This window comes from Henckelia pumila, chromosome 4, assembly GCF_033568475.1.
Source record: "Henckelia pumila isolate YLH828 chromosome 4, ASM3356847v2, whole genome shotgun sequence".
NCBI classification, from domain to species: domain Eukaryota; kingdom Viridiplantae; phylum Streptophyta; class Magnoliopsida; order Lamiales; family Gesneriaceae; genus Henckelia; species Henckelia pumila.
This window is the reverse complement of record NC_133123.1, coordinates 126,566,876-126,591,985: the sequence shown is the minus strand read 5'-3', so window position 1 is coordinate 126,591,985 and position 25,110 is coordinate 126,566,876.

The window sequence follows — 25,110 nt, the reverse complement described above, 5'->3', positions numbered from 1 at the left end:
ATGTGGAGCTGATGTATACAGTGTCATATGGCCGAATGGTATAGATGCAAGCATCAAGTGTGTCCCAACCAATCCTCTGCCACTGCCTCTGGCATCTGGTACTCGATCCAAAGCTAGGATACACATGAGTAAAAATCTTGAAAACTCGAACACGATCATTCGCTCATGTCCGCACTTGCTGGAATTCCATAAGCCAAATCTTTAAAAATTCCGCCGATGATGATAGTCTTAGGGCAACCTAAACGCCTCATCATCATTTCTTATAAAGGTTTCATCAATCGTACAAAGATAACCCAAAGTCTCAATACTATATCACAAGTCTCTTTGCATGCTGCTCTGATACCAATAAATGTAGCGACCCAACCCGGAATCCACTACCTAATCAGAGTTAGAGCATAATTAAGCATGCAATTAACATTATTAAATAAATCGCTGCGAAAGACTTAAATAAATGCAGACATATAGAATACAACCGGTTAAACAAATTCGATATACAACCCAATCTAATTCTTAATCCCAAAGGCAATTTAAAACCTACAGCTAATTTTGTTGTCTCCACAGTCACTGGCCACTCCAAGCTACTGGGTACACCACCTGTACCTGTATCTGCCCCGTCGAATGGGGTGTCCATACATACAAAAAATATTGGAAGTGAGCGATTACTCTCAATACGGAAGTACGGGTAAAAATACAAACATGATGCATGCAAATGAATATGACAAGGTATCCATATATGGGATAACTGTATACAAATTGCTCAGAATGGAGCCTAGGATATGAGTGGTACAACCTGAGAATCAAACCACTGAGTACACTCCTCATTCCTACCAAACGTGGACTGTGTCCTTCAGATGCCAGTGTCGGCTAAACCCGTCAGTCGCGGGGAGCTCGACATCAACCGTCCGAATAGGGCTGAACGACCCTACATGACTCATCTCAAAAGATGTATAGGCTCGATATGATATGCACATGATGCATAATAATCCATGCAAATATAACACATAAATGCAACACATAAGTATGCATACCCGCGGGCTATCTCAGTCAGTACTTACGTATCTCACTAAATTCAGTTCTAGCAGTCCCACTCTAGGTTCCAAGCCTATCATCAGCTCTACAATGCAAATACTCATGCATCATTATTTAAGCTCTAAAAGTCTTAACTAAGCTATTGCATACTCCTAAATAATTAAAGGAGATCATAGTTATGCCTGCGTGTTAGAACCTAATGGGAGGATATTTAGGTTCTATTGGCAACTTTAGCAATTTAAAACGATTATGCAAGTACGCAAGCGGAAGACTTAAAGCAATCAAATAATAAGTGCGGTAAATAAATGCATAATGTAAATAAAGCAGTAAAAGGGATAAGAGATGTTTATGGAAGTTCGACGATAAATTGTCTACGTCTCCCCTTCTTGGTTAAGTCGATTAACCAAGGATCCACTAGCACTTCAAACGTCTTGGTCTTGATGGCTCCAAGGATATCCTTACAACTTGATACGATCACCGCGCCGATACAACTCAACACTCTTGGCCTTAAGGGCTCCAAGGATAGCTATAACACAACACTTGACTTCACACTCAAGTGCTTACAATGATAGCACAACACACTTGGCTTCACACTCAAGTGTTTACAACAATAGCACAACCAACTCACAAACTATTTTTACAAACACTCTCAAATATATCACACAAACACTTTGATAGTGAGAAATTGCTTGCAAAGGAGAGAAGAGATGAGTTGGGATCTCTCCAAATAAACTTGTATGGACTCTATTTATAGTTGAAAAAGATTTGAATCTAATTTGAGTGCTTGGAGTGTGTGTTAAGAAGTCAAGGAGTGACAAAAAGTGTTCGGCGCCGCTGCCTACTTTTTCCCAGCACTGAGCGGATTTTGTGGAAAAAATATATTTTCCAATCTAACCGTTGGATTGATGTGAAATTTTCACTGAAGCTTTAAAACATCTAGATCTGCATTCTGAACGGTGAAGATTTGATTGTAACAAGTCAAACATTTCCAGTAATTTTCGGAAGTCACATCATCAAGTTTTCAAAATTTTTCTGTGCAACAAATTTGAAAAATTCATATCTCCATATCCATTCGTTGGATTGATCTGAAATTTGGACAGAGGTTGTAAAACATCCTAATTTGAATCTGATCGGTGGAGATTTGATTTAGATGTCTAAAACAATCCCATTTAATTTCTGAAGTTGAATCTTCATCATTTGCTTCATTATCTGCAGAAATAGGTACTGTGTAACCTTTGTGGAAAAATCATAACTCCATATCTAGCCGTTGGATTGATATGAAATTTTGATATAAGTTTGAAAACATCCTGATATTGATTTTTATCGGTGGAGATTTGATTTGGATGTCTCAAGCACGTCCAGTAATTTTCAGAAATTGATTCTTCATCCTTCACTTCAAGTTTTGCAGAAATAGGTACTGCACAACTTTTGTTGAAAAATCATAACTCCATATCTAGCCGTTGGATTGCTCTCAAATTTGGACAGCACATGTAAGACTTCCTCATCACGATTATTATTGGTGGAGATCGGATTTCAATGCCTAAAAAATTCCCAGTAATTTTTGAAAGTTGCTGCTCCATACTTTGTGATGGGCATGTTTGTGTTGCATATTTTAATATCATTGTGTTGTTGTTTTGCATGCGTTTATGTGCTTTAATTAAGCATTGTGTTCATATTTCATGTATCGTGTCTACATTACATTCTCCCGTGTTTATTGTATAGGACGTAGCGTTTTGTCGAGAAAAAGATGGAAAAGCTTTTGTGCGAGAATGAATTACGGAGCAGCAATGATCAAAAAATAATTTTTAATTTTATAGAGCATAAAATCCGATCTCCACTGTCCAAAATAAAGGTCAATATGTTTTGAAGCAGTTGTACAAATTTCAGCTCAATCCGACGGCTAGATCTCCGGATATGAATTTTGAAAAATCGCTGCTCGCTGGGAGAAAAGTTGCTCGCTCAATCCGCAACATCTTGCGGATTGAGCCAGCCCAAAAATTATGAAAACACTAGGTTCGGAAATTATTTCTTGCTCGATCCGCAACATCTTGCAGATCGAGCGATACGGGCTGTTCGGGACAAATTCTCTAAATTAGGAATTTTTATTATTAAGGACTCTAGCCTTAATTAAGATATATATCTCGAATTTTAGAGGGAGATGGATCATTATGAAGATCTCTGGACGGCTTGGAACGCGAAGAACAATTTGGCGGCTAGGTTTTATCTTTCTTGTTCTTAGATTTTAATTCTTCTAGTTTTTGTTCTTGGTTAAGGAAGACGAAACCCTTGATTTTATTTAATTTGTGAGATTCAGTTTTTATTTGTTGAATTTGAATTGCGTATCAAGAGTTATTCTGAATTGATTTCCATGCTTGTGCGTGAGATTATAGGCCTGTGATTTCTATACAATCTACTGCTAAATTGGAATTCAAATCCATAATTGTTTGAAACTTCTGATTTGTGAAGCAACTACAATTAATAATCGTCGACTTGTGAGATTAGGAATTGTAGGGATAACAATTGACTAGGCTAAATTCATCCGCTTGTATATGGGTTGTTTAGATTTATCAGTTTTACTAGTTTGAATGTTGCCGTGGGTTTAAATCTGATCGCTTGTATTGGGTTAATTCATTGGTAAGGGTTAATTTAGAATCCTTGTGTCTAGTTAACTAAAATTAAGGTAAAACAAAAATTAAATTTCCAATGGTGAATATTCAATGAAGATTAATTATTTTTAGAGAATCGATGATCGAATGAATAATTTCAAGGGTGTAGTCGACTGATTCCAAGAATTGTTTTTAATTATTTTAGTTTGCTTTTAATTTTTAGTAGTTAATTTTTAAAATCAAAAAATCCCCTTTTTATTTAATTTCTGTATTTTTAAGAACACAACTAAATTCACTTTCTTCGTGGGAACGATCCCTACTCTCGCTACTACATTTTATTTATCTGAGTTGAGTTGGGTTAATTTGGGCGCGACACGACTAAGCGCTATCACTTTGGCTTCTTCTTGTCTTTTTCTTCATATCTCTTAACAATGTTTCATCCATTCAATGAGCAATAAAAGACTTTATAAATACATGTATAGCTTCAAAATAACTTTCAATAATTTATTTGTCAATAAATCTAATCTGCAAAATCTCACTTTAAATGGTTAGTAACAAATAACCGAGTTTTGTAATCATCAAAACATAATAATATGAGACTTGTTAATGCATAAAAACATTAATCTCATAACACGAGATTTGTATGCATTTAAGGCGTAAAAATCTCTCCCTTTTTGATAATCACAAAACTTGGTTAAATAGGAGAAATAAAGGTACAATATTAAATAAAAAATTTAAATTTGCACAATAAAATTTCATGAATAAAACTCTCCTAAATTAAACAATTTAGTTAAGAAGGTTTTGTTGATCAAATAACCAATTTTATTCTTCATGCATTTAAATATACTAACTCTTCTCCTTAGTTAAAGTATTTAACCAAACTAATTCTCCCCCTTTTTGTGATAATCAAAAATACTGGAAAAGTAATAAAAAAACATGAGAATTGAAATATGAGTTCTAAAATGCAACACATAAATTTCACATAAATAACAAAATATGAGCGTATAATATTGAATAAGTACAATTAATTTGTATTATCCAACATTAAATTGCTCGAATTTTAATATCAAGTTCCCCCTTAATATGACATTATCTTTAGAATATGTCAACAAATGATTACAACTCAATCATGTCAAGTTCACCACGCAAACGAATAAAAATATTTTCATCTAGTGGTTTTTTAAAAATATCGGCAATTTGATTTTTAGTATCAACATATTGAAGTTCAACTTCATTTCGTTCGATGTGGTCACGAATAAAATGATGACGAATGTCAATATGTTTGGTGCGCGAATGTTGAATCGGATTCTTTGTAAGACATATGGCGCTAGTGTTATCAAAAAATTAGGGATTTTAAAAAAAGATACATCATAGTCGAGCAATTGATGCTTCATCGAATTTGCGCACAACAACTACCGACAGCCATATATTCGGCTTCGGTCGTTGACAACGCAACACAATTTTGATTTTTGGAAAACCAAGAAACTAAACAATTTGCTAAAAAGAAACAAGTTCCACTAGTGCTTTTTCGGTCCACCTTATATCCACCAAAGTCGGCATCACATTATGCTTTTAAATCAAAAAAAGAATTTTTTGAATACCACAAGCCGAGATTTGAAGTATTTGAAAGATATTTGAAAATGCGTTTTAAGGCGAACAAATAAGATTCCTTTGGACATGATTGAATTTGTGCACACAAGCAAACACTAAACATAATGTCAGGTCTACTAGCAGTAGCATAAAGTAAGGAGTCAATCATACTACGAAAGGAAGATTGATCTACAGATTTACCATTTTCATCATTGTCGAGTCTGATTGCTGTGCTCATTGGTGTGGATGATGATTTTGTGTTCTTCATCCCAAACTTCTTCAGAATCTCCTTGATGTATTTGCTTTGGTTCACAAAGAACCCATCCTTGCACTGTTTGATTTGCAATCCAAGGAAATAGTTAAGTTCCCCCATCATGCTCATCTCGAAGTGATCCTGCATCAACTTAGTGAATTCTTGACAGAGAGTTTCGTTAGTAGAACCAAAAATTATGTCATCAACATAAATTTGCACAATAAATAAATCATCTTTGACATTTTTGATAAACAAAGTAATATCAATCTTTCCTCTTGAAAAATCATTTGAAATAAGAAAAATTGATAGTTTTTCATACCAACCTCGAGGAGCTTGTTTCAAACCATACAATGCTTTGTTTAGTCTATACACATGATCAGACAATAACGAATCAACAAAGCCATCAGGTTGTTCAATGTAAACTTCCTCTTTTAGTTCACCATTCAGGAATGCACTCTTGACATCCATTTAAAATAACTTAAAATTTCTAGAGCAAGCAAAAGCAAGTAGCATGCGAATGGATTTTAGTCGGGCAACAAGAGCATATGTCTCATCATAATCAATGCCTTCTTCTTGACTATAACATTTTGCTATAAGCCTAGCTTTATTTCTAGTGATTGTACCATGCTCGTCAAGTTTATTCCTAAAGACCCATTTAGTTCCAATGATAGATCTATCATGCGGCCTAGGAACAAGACACCAAACATCATTACGTTTGAATTCATTTAATTCGTCTTGCATAGAAATAATCCATGCATCATCTAACAAGGCATCATCAATGCACTTAGGTTCAACATGCGAAACAAAAGCAAGATGATTGCAAATATTATTAAGATAAGATCAAGTGGTTACTCCCTTCGAAGGACTTCCGATGATAAGATCCATTGGGTGATCTTTGTGAAGTGTCCAATCCTTCGGAAGTGGTGTTTCCTCAATAGAAACATCTATATCATTTAAGCTTGAGGAGGCCATCTCTTCTTCGAGTAATTCTACATCATCGTTAGTAGTACGAGAAACTATAGACATAGATTCATCAAATACAACATGCATAGATTCTTCAACTAATAAAGTACGTTTATTAAATACTCTAAAAGCCTTACTTGAGGTATAATATCCGAGAAAATACCTTTGTCGGATTTGACATCAAATTTACCGAGGTTGTCCTTACCATTATTATGGATGTAGCATTTTGATCCGAAGACTCGAAAGTATGAAATGTTAGGCTTTCTCCCTCTCCATAATTCATATGGAGTTTTCTTGAGAATTGGCCTTATTGATACACGATTGATAATGTAACATGCAGTGTTCATTTCAGCCCAAAAATATTTTGGTAGAGAATGCTCACATATCATGGTCCTCGCAATCTCCACAAGTGTCCTATTTTTCCTCTCAACGACCCCGTTTTTTTAGGAGTCCTAGAACAATAAAAATTGTGAACGATGCCTTTCTCTTCACAAAAATTTGTAAAACTCTCATTTTGAAATTCAGTTCCGTGATCACTACGGATCTGTTTTATTGAAAGATTTTTTTCATTCTCAACTCGTTTGAAAAAAGTTTTAAAATAATCAAAGGCATTATTTTTGTGGGCTAAAAACAATGTCCACGTGTAACGTGAGAAATCATCCACAATGACAAATGCATAAAGCTTTCCTCCTAGGCTAGCGTTCCTCGAGGGACCACATAGATCTAGGTAAAGAAGTTCAAGGGGCATAGAAGTTGATACAAAATTTTTGCTTTTAAAAGATTCTCTTGTATGTTTTCCAAGTTGGCATGCATCACAAACAAAATCTAATTTTAAATTGAGTTTTGGCATACCAACAACTAGATCAAGTTTAAAAAGTTTTTCAATGGTACTAGAACCAACATGACCTAATCTTCTATGCCAAAGAATGTTATCATCAACATTCAAAGATACAAGGCTTTTGATATTTGTCAAAGATAAATTATTTAAAGAAACCTTGTATACATTTTCACTTCTATATCCTTTGAAATTTATGAATTTATCAGATGTGAGTGATATAGTGCAGTGTTGGAGAGTGAATTTGACTTCATAACCTCTATCGCACAATTGACTTATGCTTACTAAGTTATGCTCAAGTCCTTTCACAAGGAGTACATCATCAATCAAGCAAGATTCAAAAATACCTATTGAGCCGATTCCTTCGATTACTCCTTTGTTGTTGTCTCCAAAGATGACAGTTCCCTTATCCTTTGGTTTGACTGATTGGAGTAGCTCTTTGTTCCCCGTCATATGTCTATAACATCCACTGTCTAGATACCATATGCTAGGAAGAACAGTTTTCCTATTTCCCTACAAGAATTGATTTTGGTACCCTTTAGTTCTTTTGGGTCCACAATGTTAGAAAAGAGAAATACAAAATAGATTTCTAAGAGTTCAGTCTCTCATAGCGACATCATCGCCACTTTCTAAGAGTGCTTCCAGTAGTAGGTAGGGCTATGCCTCTTTAAAAACCTATTTTCTTGGACAGAGCAGCGTTAATCAAGAAGACCAGTCGCAAGTCAAGGCAGTTTAAATCGGTCTATGATGAACTCCCTTAGATCATGATCTCATTATACCGACTGATGAGTTGTTAAGTACTCTTAGGCCTCCATTTCATATAGCTCTTTTGAACATATTGATATTTTAAAGATCAACATTTATGTCTAGAATGTCCTATTTTACAACAGTAAGAGCATGTAGGGGGTGATCTCATTTTTGCTTTAGCAATAAGGCTAGTAAAGTCTATAGATTTCTTACCATACCCTATTCCATCTATATCAAAACTACATTTTTGCATACTTAGTAAATTATTTAAGTTATTACTACTAACATTGAATTTATCAAATGATTTCTCTAAGTGAGCTATGTCATCCTTTAATCTTAGGTTTTCATGCTCCTTAGTCTCTAATTCATTTATGAGATTTCTATTTTCTTTTCTAAGTGCTTTAGCCATATCAAATATATGTTTATATGCATGTAGTAATTCATCAAAGGAAGGTACATCGTCGTCGGAGATGATGTCATCACTTTTAGCCATGAGACAGATGTTAGCTTCCTCCTCGTCATCGTCGTTATCGCTCTAAGTGGCTATAAGTGCTTTCTTCTTTCCCTTGTCGACCTTCTTCTTGAGAGAACACTCATTTGCATAGTGACCTTGTTGTTGACAGTTATAGCATGTTACTTCTTTTTTGGTCTTCTTTTTGAATTTGTTTCCTCGCATAAATCTTTTGAATTTTCTTGCGAAAAGTGTCATATCATCATCTTCATCTTCTTCTTTGGATTGACTAGTTAGAGCAATCCCCTTTGCCTTGATATCTTCTTTCTTTCTTCCTTGTAGACAATTCCAACTCATGGGTTTTTAGAGTCCCATGGAGTTGATCAAGGTCATAGGAAGCGGTGTCGCCTTTGTTGGATTCTATGATAGCCGTCCTCTTGGTATCCCACTCCTTGGGTAAGGCGCGTAGAGCTCTCCTCCATACTTGCTTGGTTGGATATTGTTCGCCAAGTTGGGCTAGCTCATTGATGATTTGAGAAAGCCTTTGGAACATAGTATCTATATCTTCATTGGATTCCATCTCAAATGTTTCATATTTGAGTTGTAGAAGATCTATCTTTGTATTTTTGACTTGGTTGGTTCCCTCGTGGCATATCTCCAATTTGTCCCATATTTCTTTGGCGGAGGAGCACATAGATATCCTGTTGTACTCGTTCATATATAAGTAACAATGAAGAATATTCATGGCTTTAGCATTTTGAGATATAAGTTTCATATCCTCCTTAGAAAAGTCGTTCATTCATTTAGGAATTTTGACACCCTCAACCTCTTTAGTAGGTATGTAGGGACCTTTTACAGTAACCTTCCAAAGGTCATAGTCTATGGATTGGATATATAGGGACATTCGATTTTTCCAATATCCGTAGTTTATGCCATTGAAAAGAGGAGGACGATTTGTTGATTGCCCTTGAGCATAATCGCTAGCTAGATTTGCCATAGAGCCTTTTTTGAAAATATTTTGTAAAAAGGTGACTCTGATACCACTTGTTAGAACCTAATGGGGGGGGATTTAGGTTCTATTGACAATTTTAGCAATTTAAAAAAATGATTATGCAAGTACGCAAGCGGAAGACTTAAAGCAATCAAATAATAAGTGCGGTAAATAAATGTGTAATGTAAATAAAGCAGTAAAAGGGATAAGCGATGTTTATGGAAGTTCGACGATAAATCGTCTACGTCTCCCCTTCTTGGTTAAGTCGATTAACCAAGGATCCACTAGCATTTCGAACGTCTTGGACTTGATGGCTCCAAGGATAGCCTTACAACTTGACACGATCACTGCGCCGATATAACTCAACACTCTTGGCCTTAAGGGCTCCAAGGATAGCCTCAACACAACACTTGGCTTCACACTCAAGTGCTTACAATGATAGCACAACACACTTGGCTTCACACTTAAGTTTTTACAATAATAGCACAACTAACTCACAAACTATTTTTACCAACACTCTCAAATATATCACACAAACACTTTGATAGTGAGAAATTGCTTGCAAAGGAGAGAAGAGATGAGTTGGGATCTCTCCAAATGAACTTGGATGACCTCTATTTATAGTTGGAAAAGATTTGAATCTAATTTGAGTGCTTGGAGTGTGTGTTAAGAAGTCAAGGAGTGACAAAAAGTGTTCGGCGCCGCTGCCTACTTTTTCCTAGCACTGAGCGGATTTTTTTGGAAAAATCATATCTTCCAATCTAACCGTTGGATTGATCTGAAATTTTCACTTAAGCTTTAAAACATCTAGATCTCCATTCTGAACGGTGAATATTTGATTGTAACAAGTCAAACATTTCCAGTAATTTTCGGAAGTCACATCATCAAGTTTTCAAACTTGTTCTGTGCAACATTTGAAAAATTCATATCTCCATATCCATCCGTTGGATTGATCTGAAATTTGGACAGAGGTTGTAAAACATCCTAATTTGAATCTGATCGGTGGAGATTTGATTTAGATGTCTAAAACAATCCCAGTTAATTTCTGAAGTTGAATCTTCATCATTTGCTTCATTATCTGCAGAAATAGGTACTGTGTAACCTTTGTGAAAAAATCATAACTCCATATCTAGCCGTTGGATTGATATGAAATTTTGATATAAGTTTGAAAACATCCTGGTATTGATTTTTATCGGTGGAGATTTTATTTGGATGTCTCAAGCACGTCCAGTAATTTTCAGAAGTTGATTCTGCATCCTTCACTTCAAGTTCTGCAGAAATAGGTACTGCACAACTTTTGTGGAAAAATCATTACTCCATATCTAGCCGTTGGTTTGCTCTCAAATTTGGACAGCTCATTTAAAACTTTCTCATCACAATTATGACAGGTGGAGATTGGATTTCAATGCCTAAAAAATACCCAGTAATTTTCGGAAGTTGATGCTCCATACTTTGTCTTCTTCTTGTCTTTTTCTTCATATCTCTTAACAATGTTTCATCCATTCAATGAGCAATAAAAGACTTTATAAATACATGTATAGCTTCAAAATAACTTTCAATAATTTATTTGTCAATAAATCTAATATGAAAAATTTCACTTTAAATGGTTAGTAACAAATAACCGAGTTTTGTAATCATCAAAACATAATAATATGAGACTTGTTAATGCATTAAAAACATTAATCTCATAACACGAGATTTATATGCGTTTAAGGCGTAACACTGTGTCCGTCGTCAGCCCGCTGAGGGAGACTACCCTACAACTTAGGGCATACTCCTGCTGCGGCTCCGCAGCTTCGAGCACAACCCCGTCACTTTAGCACTGCTCCAATACTATGTCAGACATTGTTTAACTACACTAAAATATATATTCTACTCCAACTCTAAATATGTAACATTCAAAAATTTGCTACGTAAACCCGCATGCATAACTAGGGGATTTAATAATTTTAAAATAAAGTAAAAAGGTGTTAAATGACTTTTATGTGTTATTATGTGAATTATGTGATTTATCTGCATGTTTTAAATGTTATTACGACATTGAACCTGTTATGTTGCAATTTATGAATTTATTTGAGAAAAGTTATTTTGCGATCCCGTAGGCGGGACCGTGGACGAACGAAATGTTGGACTTTCATCCAAAATATTTATGGGATTTTATAGAATTTAAAATATTATTTTAAGGTATTATTTCATGAAACTTTTAGTATTTTATTTAGTATATATATAGTATTCCGTTTTTCCATAAATTAAGCCATTTTAATGGCTTTTAATGACTTTTAAAAATCCATTTATTTATTATTTCGGGATTTATGTTTATTATCAGATTAGTTAGTGTATTTATGAGTTTTAAAAATATATTTTATTATAGTATTTTAACTGACTAATTATCTAGTATAATTTTACATTAAAAAGCCTAACCTAAACCACTCCAATCTCATGATAAAACACTAAGCCACCTTCATCACCTTCATCAGACACCCTCAATTATTAGCAGCTACCATACCCATAGCTTGAAGTTTTTTTAACTCGGTTTGAAGATTTGTTCGTCCCGGAGATCAATCTACGCGTCGGTAACGTATATTCGAGCGAATAAATCGCAAAGGCACGTTTGAATCCCTTTTTGAACATCATTTAAGTCATATTATTCTGATTTTAGCATGAAAATTATGATCTTGCATGATGAATGTGGTTTTAATGAAGAACATTCATGAACATGCATAAAACCTATGTTTTTAAGGCTTATGAATCAATTTTCTCACGTTTTTCTGTCATGGATTGTTCTAGATTGCTGACCAACGGGTTGAGGGTTGATATAGGGTCCCGTGGTTGGATGATGGTTCAGTGGCTTTAGTCGTTGGTTTGGGCTAGGTTCATGCTGGACACGGGTTTAGAAGCAAACTGAGCGGTTTGCGTGCGAGGGCTTGTTCTTGGTCCACAAGACGAGTTTTAGGTTGGTTCTAGTTGAGTTATAACCCCAAAACCTTTGAGAACATTTTCCAGGTGGTTATCCAGCCAGTGGTGGCCGGAGAAGGGCGGCCAAATGGCCGGAAGTCAGCGGTCATGTTCTGCATGTACATCAGCAGAGGGGCTCTGTTGTTTTGGTTCGTTATTCTTCTACAGGGCTTGGTTTAAGGCCACATTTGTTGGGTTAGAACCGTCTAGGTGTTGGCTAAGTATGGGAGGTGGTTCACGGCCAAAGGTGGCCTGAGCTGGTGGCAAAATCAGATTTTCTGAAGCCGCTCAGGGCTGCCTTGAGTTGGGATTAGGGAGAGGTAAGCTAGGGTTGTGTCTGGTGTTTTGGCAGGCCGGGCTCGGATTTTTGGGTCCGGGTCGGGCCTAAAATATAATGGGTCAATTTAGTTTGGTCCGGATCCGGGTTATATTAGTTGTGCTCGGGTATTTTTATTTTAAATCAAATAAGAGATTAAGTTAATAATTAATGGGCTTGGACTTGACTTAATTAATTAATTAGACTAATTTAATATACCTTTTAGGCTTAAATAATTAATAAAGTGAGCCCACTAATTTGTCATGGACCGTGTTATCCATGAGAATTATTGGGGCCAAGTTGTGTCGGGTTTAGTAATTTTATTGGTCAAATTTATAAGTTAATGGTTAGTTAATAATTTTATTAATTTAACTTTAAGTTAATAAGTTGATGAGCCTAAATTATGTTTTTAGTGAGCCCATCAGTTTTCATGGGCCTGGGGGCCCATGAAACTTAATGGTCCAGGTCAGGTTGGACTTTTGAGTTTTTGAGTTAGTCTAGAAATTTATGGGTTTAAGTTAAGTGGTCAGCAGCTCGAACAAGTCCTTGGAAAAATAAATGTCCGTAAATATATATTTAATTCATGCATGAATTTTTATTAGATATATAAGTATGATTTTTAAGAAAACAAATTAAATATATATTTACGGACAAATTTTCATGAAATAAATAATAAATGAGAATTTTAAGTTCATGCATCATTAAGAATTTTCATGATAAGTTTAAGAGCATGTTATGAAAAATATTTTTATGAAAGTTGAAGTGAATGTGGAAAGTGATGTGGTTGGAGGCCGGGATACCTGGGCCCGATGACCTTCCTAATGATGTATAAGTATGATGAGCTTATGGATCCAGCTGAGAGGGCTGGTGAAGTGGCAGCACAGAGGTGAAAACCCCACCGCCGCGTACATTGGTTTAAGATTGATCAATCTCTTAGTATGAGGTCACCGACATGGATACGACCTGTTGAGAACTAAGGAATCATGTTATGTCGTTTTATGAAATTTATTAACAGTGTGTTTGGATACCTAAAAAATAGGATTTGGAATTGGATTTGGATTTGGAATTGGATTTTAAATATATGGAATTGGAATTCCATTTTAGTGTTTGGAAAAAAGTTAAAATATATTTTGGAATTTGATGGTATAAATTTTATATAAATGATATTTTGTAAAAAATTTTTGAAGATAACTTAAAATTTATAACCAACGTATATATATTTATTATTAAAATATTTTTATTATTTTTATAAACTCAAATCCCGTGAAATCTCATGAAATCCGACCAATTTTATAAGGATTTCAGTTATTTAAATGAAATCCCATGAAATCCCATCAAATATCAATCCCGTTTTGAAATCCCGTTTTGCCAAACACTAAAACGGGATTTTCAATTCCAAATTCCACCAAATCCAATGCAATTCCGTGATTCCAAACACAGTGTAAGTATGATGATATATGTTTTAGCATAATGATAAAGCAGTATAATTATTTATTTCATGTTTATATGTATATAATTTTAAGATCATGCACATATAGTTATATTCACATATTTTATATGATGTGTGCTTGTGTGTGATTTCATGTTGTTACATAAGGATAGAACGTGCTGAGCCTCTAGGCTCACTAGATTTAAATGGTGCAGGTGAGAAAAACGTCAATGAGGATAATGTGTTCTGGACTGGCGGTGAGGGCATATGAGTTTCCAGGCGGCTAGAACCCGTGACCATTGCTCTATGATTATTTTTACGTTGAGATTTAGAACACTTATTTTTGCACATGTTTTAGTACTTTATATTTTTAGTATATGCATGGATGTTAGATTTAATTATTTATTTTAATGTTTGCATGGAATTTTGATGTAGAATTATTATTTAGAAATTTCATTATGGAATTTTTTATAAATGAATATTTAGTAATTAATTTTAAGTATTTAATTGCATGCGTGCACTTTTATTGTATTTATTGTGTATATGTATTTGAAAATAAGTAAAATTATTTTTAAGTACGATATATATATGTATGGACATATATATATATTTATATTCATCATTTTATAGTTAATGAGTTTTAAAAAAAAAATCAGTAGTAGTTTTTAGGTCGTTTCAAAATAAGAGTACTTAAAGCCCTAAAATAGAGCCACGTGGGCGAAGGAGAGAATTTGGTTCGATTCTGAAATGAGCTCCTCGGCCTCCTTTTATAGACAAGGGTTCGGACCGTCCGATCATGTACTTCGGATCGTCCGAACGTGAATATTACGTCACCCATAATGTCACCCTCCCGGACACCTAACACCCTACAGTTCGGACTGTCCGATCCTGGACTTCGGATCGTCCGAACTCTACTTCCCAGTCAATCAGATTATTTTCTTTATCTTATCTTATCTGAGGGAGATCGGAGCGTCCGATCCTTATTCGGAGCTTCCTAACTCTGTCCATCCAAACTGGTTCAGGGCCTCCGAACTTACATACTTCGGACCATCCGAACCTTAAGTTTGGATCCTCCGATCCTACTTAGACTCGGAATCTTCCCAACTATTTACGAGTATTCTGGATCCATTTTTGAACTCCTTAGATCCTTTTGGAAATCTCTTAATCATATTTTACTTAATCTAAACATAATTACTTGATTAATTACCAATTAATCCTGAATTTCGGATACGGGTTCTACATGTGGAATGTGACATCATAAATGAGAATGAAGATCATAAACCAAAATATTTTGGTGAATGTAAAAATCGGCATGACAGGATAAAATGGAAAAAAGCCATCCAGGTTGAGTTGGATTCGCTAAATAAACATAACGTTTTTGGACCTATAGTCCTTACACCTAAAGGTGTGAAACCCGTTGGATACAAATGAGTTTTTCTTCAATAGCAAAATGAGAAAAATGAAATAATAAGATATAAAGCTCGACTTGTTGCACAAGGTTTTTCTCAAAGACCTGTAATTGATTATGAATAAACGTATTCTCCCATTATGGATGCAATTACATTTTGATATTTGATTAGTTTGGCGGTTTCTGAAAAATTTGGAAATGAATCTTATCAATGTTGTTACAGCTTACTTATACGGATAACTTGATAGTGATATATACATGGAAATCTCTGAAGGATTTAAGATGGCTGAAGCACAAAGTTCAAAACCCAAAGAATTTTATTCTGTGAAATTGCAAAGATCATTATATGAGTTAAAGCAATCTGATCGAATGTGGTATAATCGGCTAAGTGAATATTTGATGAAAAAGAGATATGTAAATGATTCAATATGCCCTTGTGTTTTCATCAAGAAAACAACATCCGGATGCATAATTATTGTTGTATATGTTGATAATTTAAACATCATTGGAAAAACCAAGTATTATCTGGGTTTGCAAATTGAACAAAATGAATGTGAAATATTTGTTCACCAGTCAAATTATACAGAAAAGGTCCTTAAAGATTTTAATATTGTTACGCCTTAAACGCATACAAATCTCGTGTGATGAGATTAATGTTTTTAATGCATTAACAAGTCTCATAATATTATGTTTTGATGATTAAAAAACTCGGTTAATTGTTACTAACCATTTAAAGTGAGATTTTTCAGATTATATTTATTGAAAAATAAATTATTGGAAGTTATTTTGAAGCTATCAATTTATTTATGAAGTTTCAATTTGCTCATATGATGGACACAATGTTATGTGGATGTGATGGAACATTGTTAAGAGATATGAAGAAAAAGACAAAGAAGAAGCCAAAGTATGGAGCAGCAATTTCCGAAAATTACTAAGATTTTTCTAAGCTTTGAAATCAAATCTCCACCGGTCATAATCTAGATAAAGAAGTTTTACAAGTACTGTCCAAATTTGAGAGCAATCCAACGGCTAGAATGAGAGATATGAATTTTTCCATATATGCTGCACAGTACCCACTTCTGCAAGGAATGAAACCATGAAGACTCGACTTCAGAAAATAACTGGGAATGTTTGAGAAATCCAAATCAAATCTTCACCAATCATATTCGGTATTATGATGTTATGAAGCTTCGGTCCAAATTTCTGGTCAATCCAACGGATGGATTAAGAGATATAAATTTTTAAAATTCGTTGCACAGAACAGATTCGAAAACATTATGAAGCAACTTCCGAAATATACTGGAAATGTTTGACTTGTTCAAATACAATCTCCACCGTTACGATTGAAGATCCTGATGTTTTAAATCTTCAGTTCAAATATCAGATCAATCCAACGGTTAGATTGTGAGATATGATTTTTTCACAAAATCCGTTCAGTGATGTTTTGAAGGGGACAGCGGCGCCGAACACTTTTTGTCTACTCCTTGTCTTCCCAACACACGCTCCAAGCACCAAAATCAGATTCAAATCTTTGCCAACTATAAATAGAGGCCATCCAAGTTCATTTGGAGATATCCCAAGACATCCCAACTCATTTCTTCTCTCATTTGCAAGCTATCTTCTATATATCAAAGTGTTCAATCAATATTTGAGAGTTGTTTGTAAAAATAGTTTGTGAGTTGGTTGTGCTATTGGTGTAAGCACTTGAATGTGAAGCCAAGTGTTGTGTTGAGGCTATCCTTGGAGCCCTTAAGGCCAAGAGTGTTGAGTTGTATCGGTGCGGTGATCGTGTCAAGTTGTAAGGCTATCCTTGGAGCCATCAAGGCCAAGAAGTTGAAGTGCTAATGGATCCTTGGTTAATCGATCTTAACCAAGAAGGGGAGACGTAGACGATTTATCGTCGAACTTTCATAAACATATCCTATCTCATTTATCGCTTTATTTCTTTTACGCATTTATTTACCGCATTTATTTTTGATTGCTTTAAGTCTTCCGTTTGCGTATTTTCATAATCGCTTTAAATTGCTAAAGTTGCCAATAGAACCTAATTCCCCCCCCCCCCCCCCCATTAGGTTCTAACAAGTGGTATCAAAGCCACTTTTTTCAAAATATTTTCAAAAAGGCTCTATGGAAAATCTAGCGAGCGACTATGCTCAAGGGCAATCAACAAATCGTCCTCCTCTTTTCAACGGCATAAACTACGGATATTGGGAAAATCGAATGTCCCTATATATCCAATCCGTAAACTATGACCTTTGGAAAGTAACCGTGAAAGGTCCCTATATACTTATGAAAGAGGTTGAAGGGGTTAAAGTTCCTAAGGGAATGGATGACTTTTCAAAGGAGGATATGAAGTTAATTTCTCAAAATGCTAAAGCCATGAATATTTTGCATTGTTCTTTAGATATGAACGAATACAACCGGATCTCGATGTGCTCCTCCGCAAAAGAGATATGGGACAAATTGGAGATATGCCACGAGGGAACCAACCAAGTCAAAGAGACAAAGATAGATCTTCTACAACTCAAATATGAAACATTTGAGATGGAATCCAATGAAGATATAGATACAATGTTCCGGAGGCTTTCTCAAATCATCAATGAGCTAGCCCAACTCGGCGAAAAATATCCAACCAAACAAGTGTGGAAAAGAGCTCTACGCGCCTTACCCAAGGAGTGGGATGCAAAGAGGACGGCTATCATAGAATCCAACAAAGGCGACACCGCTTCCTATGACCTTGATCAACTCCATGGGACTCTAAAAACCCATGAGTTGGAATTGTCTACAAGGAAGGAAATAAAGAAAGAAGATGTCAAGGCAAAGGGGATTGCTCTAACTAGCCAATCCAAAGAAGATGATGATGATATGACACTCTTCGCAAGAAAATTCAAAAGATTTATGCGAGAAAACAACTACAAGAAAAATACGGACAAAGAAGTGACTTGCTACAACTGTCAACAACAAGGCCACTATGCAAATGAGTGTCCTCTTAAGAAGAAGGTTGACAAGGGAAAGAAGAAAGCACTCATAGCCACTTGGAGCGATAGCGACGATGACGAGGAGGAAGCTAACATCTGCCTCATGGCTAGGAGTGATGAAATCATCTCCGACGACGATGATGAGGTACCTTCCTTTGATGAATTATTAGATGCATATAAACATATGTTTGATATGGCTAAAACCCTTAGAAAAGAAAATAAACTTCTTAAAAATGAATTAGAATCTAAGAAGCATGAAAACCTAAGATTAAAGGATGACATAGCTCACTTAGAAAAATCATTTGATAAATTCAATGTTAGTAGTAATAACTTGAATAATTTACTAAGCATGCAAAAATGTAGTTTTGATAAGGGTGGAATAGGATATGGAAAGAAATCAATTGACTTTACTAGCCTAATTGCTAAAGCAAAAATGAGATTACCCCATACATGCTCTTATTGTTGTAAAATAGGTCATGTTAGACATAAATGTAGATCTCTAAGATTTCAATATGATCAAAAGAGCTATATGAAATGGAGGCCTAAGAGTACTTAACAACTCATCAGTCGACATTATGAGATCATGATCTAAGGGAGTTCATTATAGACCGGTTTAAATTGCCTTGACTTGCGACTGGTCTCCCTGATGAACGCTGCTCTGTCCAAGAAAATAGGTTTTTAAAGAGGCCATATGCCCTACCTACTACTGGGAGCACTATTAGAAAGTGGCGATGATGTTGCTATGAGAGACTGAACTCTTAGAAATCTGTTTTGTATTTCTCTTTTCTAACACTGTGAACCCAAAAGAACTAAAGGGTACCAAAATCTATTATTGTAGGGAAATAGGAAAAATGTTCTCCCTAGCATATGGTATCTAGACAGTGGATGCTCTAGACATATGACGGGGAACAAAGAGCTACTTCAATCGATCAAACCAAAGGAGAAGGAAACTGTCACCTTTGGAGACAACAGCAAAGGAGTCATTGAAGGAATCAGCTCAATAGGTATATCTGAATCCTGCTTGATTGATGATGTACTCCTAGTGAAAGGTCTTAAGCATAATCTACTAAGCATAAGTCAATTGTGCGATAAAGGTTATGAAGTCAAATTCACTCCCCAACACTGCACTATATCACTCACATCTGATAAATTCATAAATTTCAAAGGATATAGAAGTGAAAATGTATACAAGGTTTCTTTAAATAATTTATCTTTATCAAATATCAAAAGCCTTGTATCTTTGAATGTTGATGATAACATTCTTTGGCATAGACGATTAGGTCATGTTGGTCCTAGTACCATTGAAAAACTTTTTAAACTTGATCTAGTAGTTGGTATGCCAAAACTCAATTTAAAATTAGATTTTATTTGTGATGCATGTCAACTTGGCAAACATACAAGGGAATCTTTTAAAAGCAAAAATTTTATATCAACTTCTATGCCCCTTGAACTTCTTCACCTAGATCTATGTAGTCCCTCGAGAAACGCTAGCCTAGGAGGGAAGCTTTATGCATTTGTCATTGTGGATGATTTCTCACGTTACACGTGGACATTATTTTTAGCCCACAAAAATGATGCCTTTGATTATTTTAAAACTTTTGTGAAACGTGTTGAGAATGAGAAAAATCTTTCAATAAAGCAGATCCGTAGTGACCACGGAACTGAATTTCAAAATGAGAGTTTTTCAAACTTTTGTGAAGAGAAAGACATCGGTCACAATTTTTCTTGTCCTAGGACTCCTCAAAAAAACGGGGTCGTTGAGAGGAAAAATAGGACACTTGTGGAGATTGCGAGGACCATGATATGTGAGCATTCTCTACCAAAATATTTTTGGGCTGAAACAATGAACACTGCCTGTTACATTATCAATCGCATATCAATAAGGCCAATTCTCAAGAAAACTCCATATGAATTATGGAGAGGGGATAAAGCCTAACATTTCTTACTTTCGAGCTTTCGGTTCCAAATGCTACATACATAACAATGGTAAGGACAACCTTGGCAAATTTGATTCCAAATCTGACAAAGGTATCTTTCTCGGATATTCTACCTCAAGTAAGGCCTTTAGAGTTTTTAATAAACGCACTTTACTTGTTGAAGAATCTATGCATGTTATTTTTGATGAATCTATGTCTACTATTGTTCGCACTAACATTGATGATGTAGAATTACTCGAAGAAGAGTTGGCTTCCTCAAGCCTAAATGATATAGATGTTTCCATTGAGGAAACACCACTTCCGAAGGATTGGACGCTTCACAATATATCACCCAATGGATCTTATCATCGGAAGTCCTTCGAAGGGAGTAGCCACTCGTTCTTCTCTTAATAATATTTGCAATCATCTTGCTTTTGTTTCGCATGTTGAACCTAAGTGTATTGATGATGCTTTATTAGATGATTCTTGGATTATTGCTATGCAAGATGAGTTGAATGAGTTTAAACGCAATAATGTTTGGAATCTTGTTCCTAGGCCGCATGATAGATCTATCATAGGAACTAAATGGGTGTTTAGGAATAAACTTGATGAGCATGGTACTATCACTAGAAATAAAGCTAGGCTTGTAGCGAAAGGATATAGTCAAGAAGAAGACATAGATTATGATGAAACTTATGCGCCTGTTGCTAGACTAGAATCTATTCGCATGCTACTTGCTTTTGCTTGCTCTAGAAATTTTAAGTTATTTCAAATGGATGTCAAAAGTGCTTTTCTTAATGGTGAATTGAAAGAGGAGATGTACATTGAACAACCTGATGGCTTTGTTGATGCATTATTACCTGATCATGTGTATAGACTAAACAAAGCTTTGTATGGTTTGAAATAAGCTCCTCGAGCTTGGTATGAAAAACTATCAACTTTCCTTATTTCAAATGATTTTTCAAGAGGAAAGATTGATATTACTTTGTTTACCAAACATGACAAAGATGATTTATTAATTGTGCAAATTTATGTTGATGACATAATTTTTGGTTCTCCTAATGAAACTCTTTGTCAAGAATTCTCTAAGTTGATGCAGGAGCACTTCGAGATGAGTATGATAGGGGAACTTAACTATTTCCTCGGATTACAAATCAAACAGTGCAAGGATGGGTTCTTTGTGAACCAAAGCAAATACATCAAGGAGATTCTAAAGAAGTTTGGAATGGAGAACACAAAATCATCATCTACACCGATGAGCACAACAATCAGACTCGACAAGGATGAAAATGGTAAAACTGTAGATCAATCTTCCTTTCTTAGTATGATTGGCTCCTTATTATATGCTACTGCTAGTAGACCAGACATTATGTTTAGTGTTTGCTTGTATGCACGATTTCAATCATGTCCAAAGAAATCACATTTGTTCGCCTTAAAACGCATTTTCAAATATCTTTCAAATACTCCAAATATCGGCTTGTGGTATTCGAAAAATTCTTTCTTTGATTTAAAAGCATATTGTGATGCCGATTTTGGTGGATATAAGGTGGACCGTAAAAGCACTAGTGGAATTTGTTTCTTTTTAGGAAACTGTTTAGTTTCTTGGTTTTCAAAGAAACAAAATTGTGTTGCGTTGTCAACGACCGAAGCCGAATATATGGCTGCTGGTAGTTGTTGTGCGCAAATTCTTTGGATGAAGCATCAATTGCTCGACTATGGCGTCTCTTTTTCAAAAATCCCTATTTTCTGTGACAACACAAGCGCCACATGTCTAACAAAGAATCCGATTCAACATTCGCGCACCAAACATATTGACATTCTTCATCATTTTATTCGTGACCACATCGAACGAAATGAAGTTGAACTTCAATATGTTGACACAACAAATCAAATTGCCGATATTTTTACAAAACCACTAGATGAAAATATTTTTATTCGTTTGCGTGGTGAACTTGGCATGATTGAGTTGTAATCACTTGTTGACATATTCTAAAGATAATGACATATTAAGGGGGAGCTTAATATTAAATTCGAGCAATTTAATTTTGGATAATACAAATTAATTGTATTTATTCAATATTATACGCTCATATTTTGTTATTTATGTGAAATTTATGTGTTGCATTTTAGAAATCATATTTCAATTCTCATGTTTTTTCATACTTTTTCAATCTTTTTGATTATCACAAAAAGGGAGAGAATTAGTTTGGTTAAATACTTTAACTAAAGGAGAGAGTTAGTATGGTTAAATGCATAAAGAATAAAATCGGTTATTTGATAAACAAACTCTTCTTCACTAGTTGTTTAATTTAGGGGGAGTTTTATTCATGCAATTATATTGTGCAAATTTAAATTATTTATTTAATATTGTACAATTATTTCTCCTATTTAACCAAGTTTTGTGATCATCAAAAAGGGGGAGATTGTTACGCCTTAAACGCATACAAATCTCGTGTGATGAGATTAATGTTTTTAATGCATTAACAAGTCTCATAATATTATGTTTTGATGATTACAAAACTCGGTTAATTGTTACTAACCATTTAAAGTGAGATTTTTCAGATTATATTTATTGAAAAATAAATTATTGGAAGTTATTTTGAAGCTATCAATTTATTTATGAAGTCTCAATTTGCTCATATGATGGACACAATGTTATGTGGATGTGATGGAACATTGTTAAGAGATATGAAGAAAAAGACAAAGAAGAAGCCAAAGTATAGAGCAGCAATTCCGAAAATTACTAAGAATTTTCTAGGCTTTGAAATCAAATCTCCACCAGTCATAATCTAGATAAAGAAGTTTTACAAGTACTGTCCAAATTTGAGAGCAATCCAACGGCTAAAATGAGAGATATGAATTTTTCCATATATGCTGCACAGTACCCACTTCTGCAAGGAATGAAACCATGAAGATTCGACTTCAGAAAATAACTGGGAATGTTTGAGAAATCCAAATCAAATCTTCACCAATCATATTTGGTATTATGATGTTATGAAGCTTCGGTACAAATTTCTGGTCAATCCAACGGATGGATTAAGAGATATAAATTTTTAAAATTCGTTGCACAGAACAGATTCGAAAACATTATGAAGCAACTTCCGAAATATACTGGAAATGTTTGACTATTTCAAATACAATCTCCACCGTTCCTATTTAAGATCCTGATGTTTCAAATCTTCAGTTCAAATATCAGATCCATCCAACGGTTAGATTGTGAGATATGATTTTTTCACAAACTCCGCTCAGTGCTGTTTTGAAGGGGACAGCGGCGCCGAACACTTTTTGTCTACTCCTTGTCTTCCCAACACACGCTCCAAGCACCAAAATCAGATTCAAATCTTTGCCAACTATAAATAGAGGCCATACAAGTTCATTTGGAGATATCCCAAGACATCCCAACTCATTTCTTCTCTCATTTGCAAGCTATCTTCTATATATCAAAGTGTTCAATCAATATTTGAGAGTTGTTTGTAAAAATAGTTTGTGAGTTGGTTGTGCTATTGGTGTAAGCACTTGAATGTGAAGCCAAGTGTTGTGTTGAGGCTATCCTTGGAGCCCTTAAGGCCAAGAGTGTTGAGTTGTATCGGTGCGGTGATCGTGTCAAGTTGTAAGGCTATCCTTGGAGCCATCAAGGTCAAGAAGTTGAAGTGCTAGTGGATCCTTGGTTAATCGATCTTAACCAAGAAGGGGAGACGTAGACGATTTATCGTCGAACTTTCATAAACATATCCTATCTCATTTATCGCTTTATTTCTTTTACGCATTTATTTACCGCATTTATTTTTGATTGCTTTAAGTCTTCCGTTTGCGTATTTGCATAATCGCTTTAAATTGCTAAAGTTGCCAATAGAACCTAATTTCTCCCCATTAGGTTCTAACAAATATGGATAAATCAAATCTTTTAAGTACTTCAATGGTTGTTAGATCATTAAACATAGTAAAGGATTCATTCCATCCATGTGAAGACGGTGAAGTTATTCTTGGTCCAGATGTACTATATCTAAGTGACATTGATGCCCTTATGTATCTTGAAAATTGTACTAGACTTGATATATCTTTTGCTGTAAATTTATTGGCAACTCATATCCAACAAAGAGGCACTGGAATGGAATTAAACATATATTTCGTTATCTACGAGAAACGACATATTTGGGACTTTTGTATTCAAAAGATACAAATTAAATTATAATTGGTTATGGTGATGCTGGATACTTATCTGATCCACATAAGACATGTTTCCAAACCGGATATGTATTTAATCGTGGAGACACTGCAATTTCTTGCGTTCACAGAAAGAAACAGGGGCAGATTTAGGGGATGGCAGCCCAGGCATGCTCCGGCTCAATTACATAGGTATAGTATATATATATATATATAAATTTATGCTTAGCCCAAATTAAAAATAGCCCACCCAAATATAATTTTTAATTTTTTTTTGACTTGGGCTCTGCAAAACAAAAACATTCTTACTTTTTTCAAAATGGATAGTCTCCGTCTCTAAAAGAAGAGGAGAGGGTTTCAATTTTTGAGGAACTGAAGCCATTGAAGCTCTCGCTTTTGAAAAAAATTAGTCACCCCTTAATTATTTTCTGGCTCCGTCCCTGGAAACAAACACTCGTAACAATTTCATCAAATCACAT